Source organism: Elaeis guineensis, chromosome 13 (genome assembly GCF_000442705.2).
Source record: "Elaeis guineensis isolate ETL-2024a chromosome 13, EG11, whole genome shotgun sequence".
Lineage (NCBI taxonomy): Eukaryota > Viridiplantae > Streptophyta > Magnoliopsida > Arecales > Arecaceae > Elaeis > Elaeis guineensis.
Genome location: NC_026005.2, coordinates 52,849,369 through 52,863,230, shown reverse-complemented (window position 1 = coordinate 52,863,230; position 13,862 = coordinate 52,849,369). Strand labels below are relative to the sequence as shown.

The 13,862-nt window shown below is 39.9% G+C and overlaps 1 pseudogene; it reads left to right on the top strand.

The window, feature by feature from the left end:
- The first annotated feature begins 249 nt into the window (after positions 1 to 249).
- LOC140853135 (uncharacterized) lies at positions 250 to 1,476 on the top strand (annotated as a pseudogene).
- Positions 1,477 to 13,862: the final 12,386 nt, after the last annotated feature.

Sequence of the window (13,862 nt, the reverse complement as noted above, 5' to 3'; positions counted from 1 at the left end):
CCATATGAAATATTGTCCATGCGGTTTGATGTTTAGTATTATAATTATATTGCTGGTAGGTCCACTAAGAAGTATCATTGACTTTATGGGCTTTTTATTTCAGTTATGTACTTTTGAACTTTCACTTATATTTCATATATGAACTACTATCTTTTCTACTAAAAAAAAATGAAGATGGTTTTTCTCTTTCTTTCTTCTTTGGGATTTTTACTATATCCTTGAGAAAATTGATTTATTTTATATTGCTAGATGAATGTAAAAGAGAGATCTCTTACTAAAATATTTTCTTAATTTTTAGTCCTAGTTTAAGTTAATTGTAAGTTTTTTATAATTAGAATTTTTATTTCTAATTTTATTCTTTTCGTTATTATTTTCTCTAATTTGGAACTACTATTTAATCGATATACTTTTTTATTCAGTTACTATGCTATGGTAAATGTTAGAGTATAATAGAATCCATCTCTTGAAAAGAGTCTCGTAAACTTGTTACTTGAATATAATGTTTCTCATTATCGAGGATATAATGGACGGACAACTGAAGGATGGAATAGAATAGTAGATGACTTGAAGAAGAAGTTTTTCAAGTCAAATCTAATGAAGCAATAAGTCAAGGAGTATGAGGCCCAAATGAAAAGGGATTACAAAATAATAAAAAACTTAAGAAACAAAAGTGGAATGGTATGGGACAATGTTAGGGGCATATTAATTACTAGCCATGAAGTTTGGGCATCAGTTATTAAGGTTAGTTTTATACATATGTATGTTATATAATGAGCATTATATATGATAATTATCTTCTCTTAACAGGCAAACCCCAAGCTTAAGAAGTGGGAACATAAATCATTCATGCATTATGATAGTTTAGCTAATTTATATCAAGGTATATATTTTCTTATTTTTTTGTGCCTTCTCAATATTCATTTCTAGAATATAGTGCACTAATTCTGAAAATTTTTTGGAATAGGAAACATTGTAGAAGGACAAAAGAATTTAACATTCATTAAATCTAGAAATGTGAATTTGAGAAATAAAAAAAATGAAGAACTTGCATCATGATCATCTCCTATTCATCAAAGTTCATGTCTTGTAGACTCTTATGAAGTAGGAGATGAGCATATAGCGAAAGATAAAGATTTCAAGTGGACACTTGCTCAATCACAGTTACAATGCGAACCACATGTTGCTAGCCAATATGCGATACCATCTGTTTCTCCATCGATAGTGAATAGGACGAAGAAAAGGCCAACTAGGGAGAAAATTGCAGATGTAATAGAGAGGTATATGAAGTTTAGAGAATAAGAGAGTAGTAGTGAGAAGGAAGTAACAAACCATTGAGATGATTTCTCTATTCCAAAATACATTGAGGTTCCAAATAAGATGGAGGGACTTTCAATGGAAGAAAAGATTGTGGCAGTTAATGTCTTCATTCAATCATATAATCGAAAATTTTTTCTCTCTCTCTTTGAAGAAATTTGAATTTGTTGGCTAAAGCTTTAAATGCAAAGGTATCAATTTTGATAGATTTATTTATTAATTTTTTTAAAAAAATTAATTTTAGTATTTTTTTATTGTAGGATTGAACAACATTGAGGAAGTATTGAGAACTACAGAAAAAGTATAATACTACAAGTTTATGACTTCGTTGGTTCTATGATCTAATTCTTATTCATATCTTTAAATTGATTGTATAATTGCATTTTATCATCTCTATTAGTATAATAAGATAAGCTTATGTTCATCTTATTTTAAAAAATAAGGGATAAAAAAGAAATTGGGAAGAGAAAAGAGGGAGGGGGGAAAATCCTAATTTATCATCCAAACATAGGATAGGATTATTTACATGAGGTTTTTTTCTCTAATAGAATTTTTTGTATAATCCTATAGGATTAAATCCTATATCAAATACTAGATATCCAAACTGACCCTAAGAGCCTGTTTGGGAAGAATAGGATTGGCCTAAATCCTATAGAATTTGACAATCCCAAGGATAAAAATTCTATTTTATATCATAACTACCATTTGGCTAGATTAATCATTGGATTAAAAATCTATTGGAAGCAGCTAATCCTATTGGAAAAAAAATAACCACCTCTATGGTTCTTTTTTTTCTGAGATCGTCGGGCTCCCCTCCTCGTCGAAACATTATGTTCTCTTCCCCTTTCCCATCGTTCCTTCCATCACCTACCTCACGTACACCCTCTCCCTCCTCCCACTCCTTCGCCCTCTTACTGACTCCTCCCACACTGCCCATATCTTGTGTTGGAGTTTCATAGTTTCATACATGCAAATTTTTTCAAAATAAGTATGTAGCAAAATTTAAAATTTTTCATATTAAATCTAATTTAATTTAAGCATGCATAAGATCAAATCTTAAAATCATAAATAAGATCATCATATGTGAGATAAGATTTAAATACAAAAATCAAATAGAAAAAAATAAATTAAGAATATACCTCAGCATGGATCAATCTTCACCGTGAACTGATGATCATTGATGTCTTTCAAAGGTCCCTTGTAGCCGCACAATCGTCTGGCCTCTATGGATATCCACACGAGATTCTAATCTGATCAGAAGCCTTTTGATCTCATCCAGGTGTTAGCTTCCTTATAGAGATCGCATCTTGATAGTTGAAAATCTTCTTTTCTCTCAAGACACTCTTAGAGAAGAAGAAGAAGTAGGAGGATCTTGATCTCTATGCTAGAGATTATGAGAAAAACTCTTTCTTCTCTTTTCTTCCTAAAGTCCATGCATCAAATCTCTACAATAGAGATGTAAAAATTTTATCTAACTTTTGAATAAAGGAAAGAGAAGATATCCATGTCCAAACATAGACAAAAGATGGAGAAGAGGATGTCCTAACAACCAACTCTTGGTTGTGTAAGAAAGAAGAGATAACACTTATCTTTTCTCATGCCATGAAGCATCACGTCGTCCTCCTCTCTCTTTTCACCATGCACAAGCCCCTCTTTTTGTGGTGTCATAACCTGATCTCTATCAGTTCTTACCCATCCCATAAGGTGGTGGTTTAAATAGGCAAAGAGGAGTTCAACTTTGGATAGGAAACAAAAGTCCCAAAATCTTAAGACTCTAGAATTTTATGTGCTACCCATGATCAGAATTTTGCCCAGATTTGTTGTGCCCATATAGCTCACAGAAGAAAAGATTTCCTATATTTTTTACACACTAAAAAGAAGATGGGGCATGGAGTATTTGTGGCGCACAAAATCAAGATGGCGTGGGACTTGTTTAAGGCATGGAGAGGAGAGTTTAATCCAACTAAGACTCTTCTTTTAGGTTGCTGGTTTAAACCAATTTAAACCTCAACTAATCCTAATCATATTAGGACTAGATTAGATCCAAATAGATGAAAAATCAAAATTGATTTGAAGCCCAAACTATTTAGATTAGATATCACCTAATTGGAGAAGGAGTCCTAGTCCTTTTGGACTGTTGCTTGGTGCTTGAGTCAAACTCAATTTAATCCTAATCCAATTAAAATTTGATGCACCCATGAAAATAAAAATTTTTAGTCCAAATAGAAATTCATACATCCTAGTCTAATTAAGAATTGAGTCAAACTCAAATTCTAATTCAAATAAAAATTATTCTCCCATGCAATTTAGGTTATCTTATAACCCAATCAGATTTGATCAAATCAAATCCATGTCAAGTCAAATTAAATCTAATTTAATTAGACTTGATGCAAGTCTCATTGCTTAATCAAATTGAGCCACTTAGCAATTCAATTGTCAATTAATCCTTATTTAACTCACTAACTTTTTAACGAGTTATATAATACAATTTTTGCATTGGATCAATCATCAATCAAAATGATAATCAAATCCTGTTACGATTCATAATCATAATTCAACAATCTGATTAGTCAAAAGTCTCTTTTGTGTGTGACTCCATAGGTTCTATTCTATCTGATAGTGAGATATATTATGATCCCAATCATAATATCATTAAAACTCTTTTCAATGGATTGGAATAGTTTCAACTTTGCCCATCAAGGATCATCAATCATCAAGATAATGCTTATGGATCTCACAATCCACCAGTGATACCTAGCAGTATGTAGTGGCAATCCAGTAGAATAAAAAATGATGAACCTCTAGGTGCAGTTAACGCATGATACAGTCCCTTTATCGTGAGTCCCGATTAGACGATAAGTCATAGATAAATCATCAAACCTCATCATCGATCATATGATAGATTCAATCAGCTCGAGTCCATATGTGATTTTACGAAAATTCTTTTTCATTAATCATACTGCTATGGCCATGGACTTAAAGACTCAGCTTCTTAAATTTCATAGGACTACTCTCTTCTGCTAGGGTCAATAGATCCCATCTTGATGCATACCCCACTCCTACAGTGGATCAACTATTATCAACATCTACTACAATGGCTCATTGAGATCCATGTTGATGTGTCAGTCAAACTCCAGTAGCCTCACTACGAGCAGTAGTGCCATCTCAGGTCAAAAGATCAGTCATACAACTGCAGCATCGAGAAAGTTACTAACGAGTGAGCAGACATCTACGTGACTTCTCATGTTGGTCACACTCAGTGCTAGTTGTTCTCTAACAACCACTTGCACTCTCGCTCTAGTGTCTCTACACTACAGCTTGAGATCCATCTATCTGAAAGAAGCGATCCATGCATTGGTCTATCCGGATCAATCACCATCCCTATGATGATCCTATAATCAAGAGCAATTTAGAAATTAATCATTTATAATACATGTCTCAAATTCTCAACTCTTTGAGAATATGTGTCATCATCTTGTTAATCCCTTGGATGATTTATGGACACATAAATATGAATGGTCATATAAATATCCAATAAGTATAAAATCATATCCTAGAGATATGAAATGTGTCAGTCAAAATTGACTTCTAGGGCATACATCCAACATCTTGTTATCCTCCTTCTCGCCATCACCGTCGTCATTGCCATTGCCGCCGCCGTCACTGCACTCCCTTATTGTGCCTACCTTTGGTGGCCTTTCTGGCCCCATCATCGCTATGGCAACTCCAGTCGACACAACACTCTGAAGGCTGATAATTCGACGTTCTGTTTCAAACCGAGGAGGCTCTCTACTCTCTTCTATATTGGATCTCTTATAAACTTTGCTCATCAACTGTTTGATCTTATACTAAAGTGAAGATGGTAAACATTAACTATAATGGCTCCTATAATAAAGATTTTGATGGGGTTCGCACCAGCAACTATAATGGTTTAATTTCTAACTTTTCTATGGGTGATTTGGTTTATACTCATCATTTGGTAGAACTGAATTTTCTCTTTTGGAGATTAGCTTTTTGCCATTGTTGTGTAGCTACATCATCTATTCTACAATCCATCACAATATATTGCTTAGTTGTCCCACTGATCCTTTTTAAATTCTATGGTGTGCCTACAGATGCATTCTGTTGGCTAGTTTAAAGCTCCCATATGATGTTTCAAGCTTTAAAGATTCTGATGGAAAATGCTCCATGATATTAAATAGCCTTTGCTGGCCTATAATTCCTGGCCTATACTTCCCAATTGGAGCTTAGTTCCATTGATTATCTTGCTCTATCATTGTGATGTCTCATTTTTTATAGGACACCATACTTATATGATATTGCTATTCAGCAGCCGGCCAGCTGAATACTTGAGATTCTACTTCACCAATAGTTTGGCTTATAATTGTTGCTTGCATTATGAGAAAGTACACTATTCTCAATGCTTTCATACCTATATGTTATATGTAATTTCTATATTGCTTTTTGCTTTGCTTCAACAACATCCTGAATACAGACTTTTGATATGCACTAAAGAGGTTTACTATCATGTTAGTTTTCTTCTGCTTACTTTTTAAGTCTTCAAATCCTTCCAATGCCTCGTACCATGCTGAACGGTTGAATACACTTTGAAACAGCTGAATGTACCTTTCTTTATTGCAAATGTCAGCTGGAAGGACTATATGAAGCAGTGTCCATGCGGTTTGATGTCTAGTGTTGTAATTTTATTGCTGGTGGGTCAACTAAGATGTGTCATTGACTTCGTGGGCTTTCTGTTTTGGTTCTATACCTTTGAACTTTCGCTTATATTTCATATATGAACTACTATCTTTTCTACCAAAAAAAGTGAAGATGGTTTCTCTTTCTTTCTTCTTTGGGTTTTTTTTACTATATTCTTGAGAAAATTGGTCTGTTTAACATTGCTAGATGATTGTAAAAGAGAGATCTCTTACTAAAATATTTCCTTAATTTTGAGTCCCAGTTTAAGTTGATTGTAAGTTCTTTATAATTAAATTTTTTTTTTCTAATTTTATTCTTTTTGCTATTGTTTTCTCTAATTTGAAACTAATATTTAAACGATATACTTTTTTATTAAGTTGCTATGCTATGGCACATGTTAGAGCACAATGAAATCCATCTCTTGAAAAGGATCTCATAGACTTATTACTTGAATATAATATTTCTTATTATCGAGGAAAGAATGATGGACTACTGAAAGATGAAATAGAATAGTAGACGGCTAGAAGAAAAAGTTTTCCAAGTCAAATCTAAAGAAGCAACAAGTCAAGAAGAGGCCCGAATGAAAATGGATTACAAAACAATAAAAAACCTAAGAAACAAAAGGGGAATGGCATGGGACTATGCTAGGTGCATGTTAGTTACTGGCCATGAAGTTTGGGCATCACTTATCAAGATTAGTTTTATATATATGTATGTTATATAATTAGCATTATATATAATAATTATCTACTCTTTACAGGCAAACCCCAAGCTTAAGAAGTGGCTACATAAATCATTCATGCATTATGATGCTTTGGCTAGTTTATATGAAGGTATATATTTTCTTATTTTTTTATGCCTTCTCGATGTTCATTTCTTGAATATAGTGCACTTATCATGAAAATTTTTTGGAATAGGAAATATTGCATAAGGACAAAAAAAATTTGCATCCATCAGATTTAGAAATATGGATTTGAGAGATAAGAAAAATGAAGAACTTGTATCACGATCACCTCCTATTCATCAAAGTTCAAATCTTGCAGACACTTATGAAGGAGATGAGCATATAGCAGAAGATGAAGACTTCGCGTGGATACTTGCTCAATCACAGTTACAATGCAAACCACATATTACTAGCTAACATGCGACATCATCTATATCTCCATCGATAGTGAATGGGAAGAAGAAAAGGCTAACTGGATAGAGAATTGCAAATATAATGGAGAGGTATATGAAATTTAGGGAAGGAAAGAGAAGTATAGAGAAGGAAGTAACAAACCATGAAGATGATTTCTCTATTCCAAAATGTATTGAGGTTTTAAATAAGATGGAGGGACTTTCAATAGAAGAAAAGGTAGAGGCAGCTAATGTCTTCATTGAAAAATATAATCGAAAAATTTTTCTCTCTCTCTTTAAAGAAATTCAAATTTATTGGCTAAAGCTTCGAATGCAAAGGTATCAAGTTTATAGATTTATTTATTAGATTTTTAAAAAATTTAATTTAAATATTTTTTTTATTATAGGATTGAATAACATTGAGGAATGATTGAGAACTATAGGGAAAGTACAACACTATAAGTTTATGGCTTTGTTGGTTCTGTGTCTAACTTTTATTTATATCTTTAAATTGGTTGTATGATTGCATTTTATCATCTCTATTAGTATAATAAGATAAGGTTGTGTTCATCTTATTTTTAAAAAACAAGGGATAGAGAAGGAATTGGGGAGAGAAAGGTGGGAGGGGAAAAAATTTTTAATTTATCATCTAAACATGGGATAAGATTATTTACATGAGTTTTTTTTTTCCAATAAGATTTTTTATATAATTCTATAGGATTAAATCCTATATCATATCATGATTTTTGTCTTAGGTTTAAAATTCCTAATTATCCAAACTAGCTCTAAATATATAGTTGTGCGACAAATCAAATATCTTCACCTAGCATTGCTTTAAGAGAGAGAATTTTTTTTTTCAAAAACAAAACTATTAAGAGAGGATAAATAAGCTCGCTTGCTAAAATTAAGTGAATCAATCAAATTAAATAAAAACTATGAAGGCATATTTGGTTGGGCAGAGAGTTGGACAAAATCCCATTTCTATTTTGATTCTAGGAGGAATAGGAATGCCTCAAATCTCAATCCCCCAAAATTTAATCTCTATATTTTTTTTAATATTCAAATTTTATTCTAATTTTGATTTCAATTTCGATCACGAATCAAATATATTGAACTATGACCTTTTCAATTTCTATTTTAATTTTGATTTCAATTTTAATTTCAGTTTTGTTGTGGCCAATCCCCCCCGTCGCCCGATCGCTGGTGTCATGCACCTGCAAGAAAAGTCCTCACAGACCGGAGATACCTCTGGCGGGGACCCTCCGACGGTCAAGTCAGAGAGGAGACTAGGCAATAGTGAAAAATCAGGGGCTCAGCGAGGGAGAGAGAGAGAGGGAGAGCTCAAGAGCTTAAAGGTGCCTCAGAGAGCTTGAGAAAGCTTGCTCCCCCAAAAAACTTACCAAGACTGTTGCCTTACCCCATTTTATAATAGAATGCGGTATGGTCCTGTCATTAATGGTGCAGACAACTGGAGAGTTGTCAAATCGTCGGGGGCTATTAAGTCACTGGGATTAATCCATGTCTTTGGTAGGACAATGTCCCAGGATGATCATACCGCATGTCCTTGACAGGACAGCTGCCCATAGCGGTCGTACGGCGTTTGGGTGGGCTGGTCGACTATATGTCGGTATTCGACTGTCGAGACGTCGGATGATGACCCGAAGACACCGTCGGCTGGTCTGGTGCCTTGCGGAAGTCGAACGTCGGCTGCCACCCCTGACAGTGGATCGATGATTTGAGCTCGATCGCTTGGCTGGTCGGAAACAGTATGAGTTTGTTCGACCGACATACATTCGATCGGATATTGTCGACAGCCATTATCGACAGTCGTCGTCGGTCCGGTTGGTAGAGTCGGGCATCGGTCGGATCGATCCGAGGGTGAGTCGACGTATAGGGGTCGGTCGGTATATCCCAACAGTTGCCTCCCCACTCCTGAGTCGGATGTCGTATTGGCCAGCATTTCCACATGGACGACAGCTTCGAGCGAAAAGAGTGTTTCCCATCACGTCATGCTCTGACTCTGGTGATCGTACCAATGAGCGATCCGATGTTGGACGTCCCATTGGGAACGCAAACCGCCGTCTCCTTAGGAACACGAACCGCTGTCTCCTTGGGAATGCGAACCGCCATCGGTTAATGAATTTCGAGACGCGATTTTCCTGTCACGTGTCAGGGGGCTATTGGGTCGGAACTGATCATGCAGATGGAGGCGACGTGGCTTGATCTGGGGACAGGTGCATCGAACCGTCAGATCGAGGAAGGGCCCAGGCGCTGCCACGTGTCGGCATCCGAAAAGCTCTCGTTCGACGCGCTTTCATCTCGACTGTTGAAGGGCCTTATATATATGCGGGCACTTACATCCAAAACTTCACTTTTTGCTGTAAATCCATTCCTAGCGCTGAGGCCTTGTCGAATTATCCCCTAGTTTCAGGTAGTTGTCTCCGTCCTCTTCCTTTGGAAGCTCTTCTTCATTTTCTCTTTGTTCCCCTTTCTGGGGCTAGTGTTATGGCTAGAACCTCTCCTTGAGGAAGTCAGTCGGGGAACCCGACCGATAATTTCCGGTCGACCTCGGACGTGGAGGCTTTTTCACTTTCGGGGGCAAACGTCGAACGGCTCAGGGAGCAGTACGGCATCCCAGAGCAGTTCGAACTCTTCTCCCCTGGGGCTGAGGGTCGGGTTAACAACCCGCCTCCGGGTCAGGTGGTCTTTTATGTCGAGGACCTTTGGGCAGGTATTCGCTTTTCGATTTCGGAGTTTGTCCGAAATATTTTGGATTATTACGGGCTTTGTCCGACGCAATTGGCGTTAAACTCAGTCCGGTTAATAATCAGTTTTGCTCTGTTGTGTCGGCTTTTGCCGACCTTTCCCCGCATCTCTCTCTTTCGGGCATTCTTCATCCTCTGACCCCACCCGAAAACCTGAGGGTGGTGGTTCTTCAATCCCCAGAAGGGTCTTTCGTTCATCATCGGTCTTCCATCGTCGATCCACGGATGGAAGAACCAATTTTTTCTTGCTTCTTCTTCGCTACCTTGGGGGTTCCCTTCTCGCTGGGGCGATCTTCGGACTCAGCCGAAGGAAAATAGTCGGGTGGAGGCTGGAGACCAAGAGGACTTTCACCGACTGAAGGATGTATCGGTGCCGAAGCAGAGGGAGCTCGTCACCGAGCAAGCTCTGTATGACGTGGGCCTAAGTTCGGTTCTCCATTTAGGTACAGCTCGATCTGTCGGTCGTTTCTTATCTTTTTTATCCGTCTTTGGACTTGTGCTGATCCTTTATTGAAATTGCAGGCATACCATCGAGAGTGAGGCTAACAGATGCTGACATTCGGCAACATGCGGCGAGAAAGAGATCGGCGCCATGGGCCAGACCTTCGCGGCCTCCCAAGAGGCCTCAGATATCATCATAGATCGATATTGCGACGGCGGCAGTGCAGCCCAACACCGAACGTGCGTTGGGCTACGAGCCGATCATCACCCTGTCGGTGCCGACGGTGCCACCTGAGGCACCATCCGAGGAAGGGGCGGCCGAGGGGGCAACCGAAGGAGTGTCGGCTCCCCCACCCACGAAAGAGGTTCGGGCCGAAGCACGTGAGTCCGAACGACCTGTGGTGGCCCCCGTCGCACCCTCGGGAGGGACCCAGTCGAGCTCGAGCTTCCCGTCTCTCTCCGACCTTCAGACTTGGGTGATCGACCGAGGGAAGGCACCGATGGCGCTGGTGGATGACACAAGGTCGGCGGGCTGTGTCGCGTTGTCCGACGTTTAGGTCCCTGAGGGAGCGTCGGCCCTGGCCAACCACAATTTGGCTAGGAGGTTGTGCCAAGCGGCCATTCTCCCGATCGACCGGGAGCTCTTGAAGGGTCGACCGGTGTCCGACATGCTTTCTGCCTTTTACCCGACCATGATCCAGGTGAGCTTTTCTTCTTTTCCTTTTTCCTTCATTGTTATTTTTATCATTTCATTTTTCTGACGATCGACCTTCTATTTGCAACTGATCTACAGCATGTCCGAGCTGGAGGCCGGGTACCGAAGGTTTGGCGACGTTCGGGCGGCCTGGAAGAATCGGACTGAAACCATCGAGGCAGAGAAGGCGACGCTGGTGGACTAGCTGAAGTTGTCGGTCGACCGTGAGGCTAGGCTCGAGGAGGAGATCTTCCGACTCACCAACGGTCTAGCCACCTCGGAGGTCGAACTTCAGTCGGCTCGTGAGCAGATCCAGTGCAAGACCCGCTTCGTTCACTGACTGCGGCATGAGCGGGACGGCTGCGTTAGGGAGCTCGAGGCCGAGCGCGAACAGCTTCGCGTTAGCCTGGAGAACCTGGCTAAGGTCGAGGAGAACTTGTCCTCCACCCAAGCCGATGCCGACATAGCAAAGGCGGAGGCGGAGTCGGCCAAGGAGGTGCTGAGTCGGGTAGTGGAGGACTTCCATGGCTCGGATGAGTACTGGGAGGAGCTTCTCGAGAGCGGGTTCACCTCCTATCGGGTGGGGTACGAGGATGCCCGGGATGCGATTCAGAGTCTGCACCCAGAGCTCGACCTGAGCAGCATCGTTCCTTCGGGGTCGGAGGACCAAGCCACAGAGGAGGAGGCCGACCCACTGCCGATGGAACGAGTTGCCAAAGATGAGGCGGCTCCAACCCCTGGTCCCTCCCCAACCCGAACGGGTACGTCGGTTGCTCCCGAACTCTATCCGGTGCAAGAAGTCGACTTCGACGAATAGTCGGAGTATTTGCTCTGCTATCTTTGTATTGTCTTTTTTTTTTCTGTTCAGTCTTCGATATTTGTAATCAGGCTTCATCCCAATTTTGTAACCGGGCTTCGGCCCAATTTTGTAAGTCATTTCAACTTAACAAAATCAAAGACTTTTTCGCACTTTTCTCCGCATGCGGTTCAATGTGTTTGATTTGCCGAGCCATCTCTGAGAGTATAGGTCATAGCTCTGACATCCTTCGTTAGGACGTTCGGTTGGATTTAGCGTAGCTGATCAAAGTAGTTAGTAGTGTGCACCATGCCAAGGGCAGCGCAAGCCCCGATTGCAGGCCGACATCCCGACCGTCATACAGATAGCATAGGATCCGATGGTCGAGAGCCGTACCGATTGTAGGTCGAGTGTCCGCCGCCCGAACCTTGGTCGGGCGTGTACGTCAGACCGAGTGTCGGTCGATTATCGAACGTAGCTCGTCGACACGATCATTCTGTAGTGTCTGATAGTCGAATAGTGTCCGACGTATTCGGATTGGATAACGATGAAGAGTCGAATATCCATTATCCGACCCTTGGTCGGGTGTATACGTCGGGACGTACGGTGGCAAACTGAATATCCTTCGACCGATCGTGACCAAGTTAGTTTGTCGCAAGTCGAATACCCATTGCCCAGACCTTGGTCGGGTGGGTACATCGCGATGCATGATAAACGGTGGCAAGCTGAATATCCTTCGATCGGTCATAACCAAGTCGGCATGTTGTAAGTCGAATATCCATTGCTCGGACCTTGGTCGGGCAGGTACTGTTGGGAATAGTGTCCCAAAGCCAATCATCAGCCTGTTGATGGTTGTGCACCTTTTTGTATTAGTACATGAATTATAAATAAATAAAAATTATTTTGATATTTTTTCATCACAAATGTTTCATCTTCTAATGAACTCCTGTGTTGTGGTGAAGTCCTTAGGACTATTTAGACTCGACAAAGGAGGATTTGTCGCTTAGTCCTTAAACATGTTCGCGACCAAATGATATGTTGTTACCAAGGACGACAACGTTTATCGAGCATAGATCGTTGTGTGCCATATGGGTTGGTTGTCCTCATAACCAAAGAGTGTGGAGACACTAGTATGGCACACAGGTGAGATGTAATGGTACATCTGCACTGAACGTGACCAACTCCGGAGCTATTTCTGCTATCAAGATTTGCTCCGATGGGATATGGGTATAAATATCCCTCCGACCTGAGACCGCCACGGTGACTTGCAAGCAACTCACTGTACTTAGGCACTGGACTACCTGAATTTCTAATTCAGTGACGGAAGGCTGCTGGGTGTAGTCAAGTACTTGACTTGTCGGTGCGTGTGTCAAGATGGGATTGACCACTCCAGTTTAGGAGCTGTGTACAGTCATGTTTCAATTTAGCAAAACCTTGACCAGGGTAGTCCTAGTGAGGAGTCACAGGACTAATTGAGTTGAGCACGATTCGGATGATATCATCAGGGTTGACAGTTTAACCCTGAGTCGTCCTAAACACAGGGGTCAAAAGGGATGAATTATACGGTAACCATATTCACGTAGGTTCTGAATGTTACGATTGCGATTATTTGACCTATCCAATCGTCGGGTACCATTGCTAGATGGTCACTTCGATTAGTACAAGAATTGATTCCTGTGCTACCGGTTTAGGTTCGAACCTGCGGGGTCACACACATTAGAGGTTCCTTTCTGATCTGATGGCTGATTATGAGTCTTATCTATCTGAGACTCTATGATTGAGAATTAGGATTCTCTAATCATGAGTTCCATACATTTTGGGTACCGGGATCAAAATTTTGAATTTCAAATTTTGAATTTGAAATTTGAACTCTTTGATCAGGGTTTCATATCGATGGTCTCTGATGCCTGATTGCCCATCGGATTTGGACTCAATATTTATGAGAGGTTAAATTAGTGATTTAATCACTAATTAACTCAATTTGATTGAGTAATTATTTTTGGATCAAGTCCAATTGAATTGGATTCAGTTTGGATTG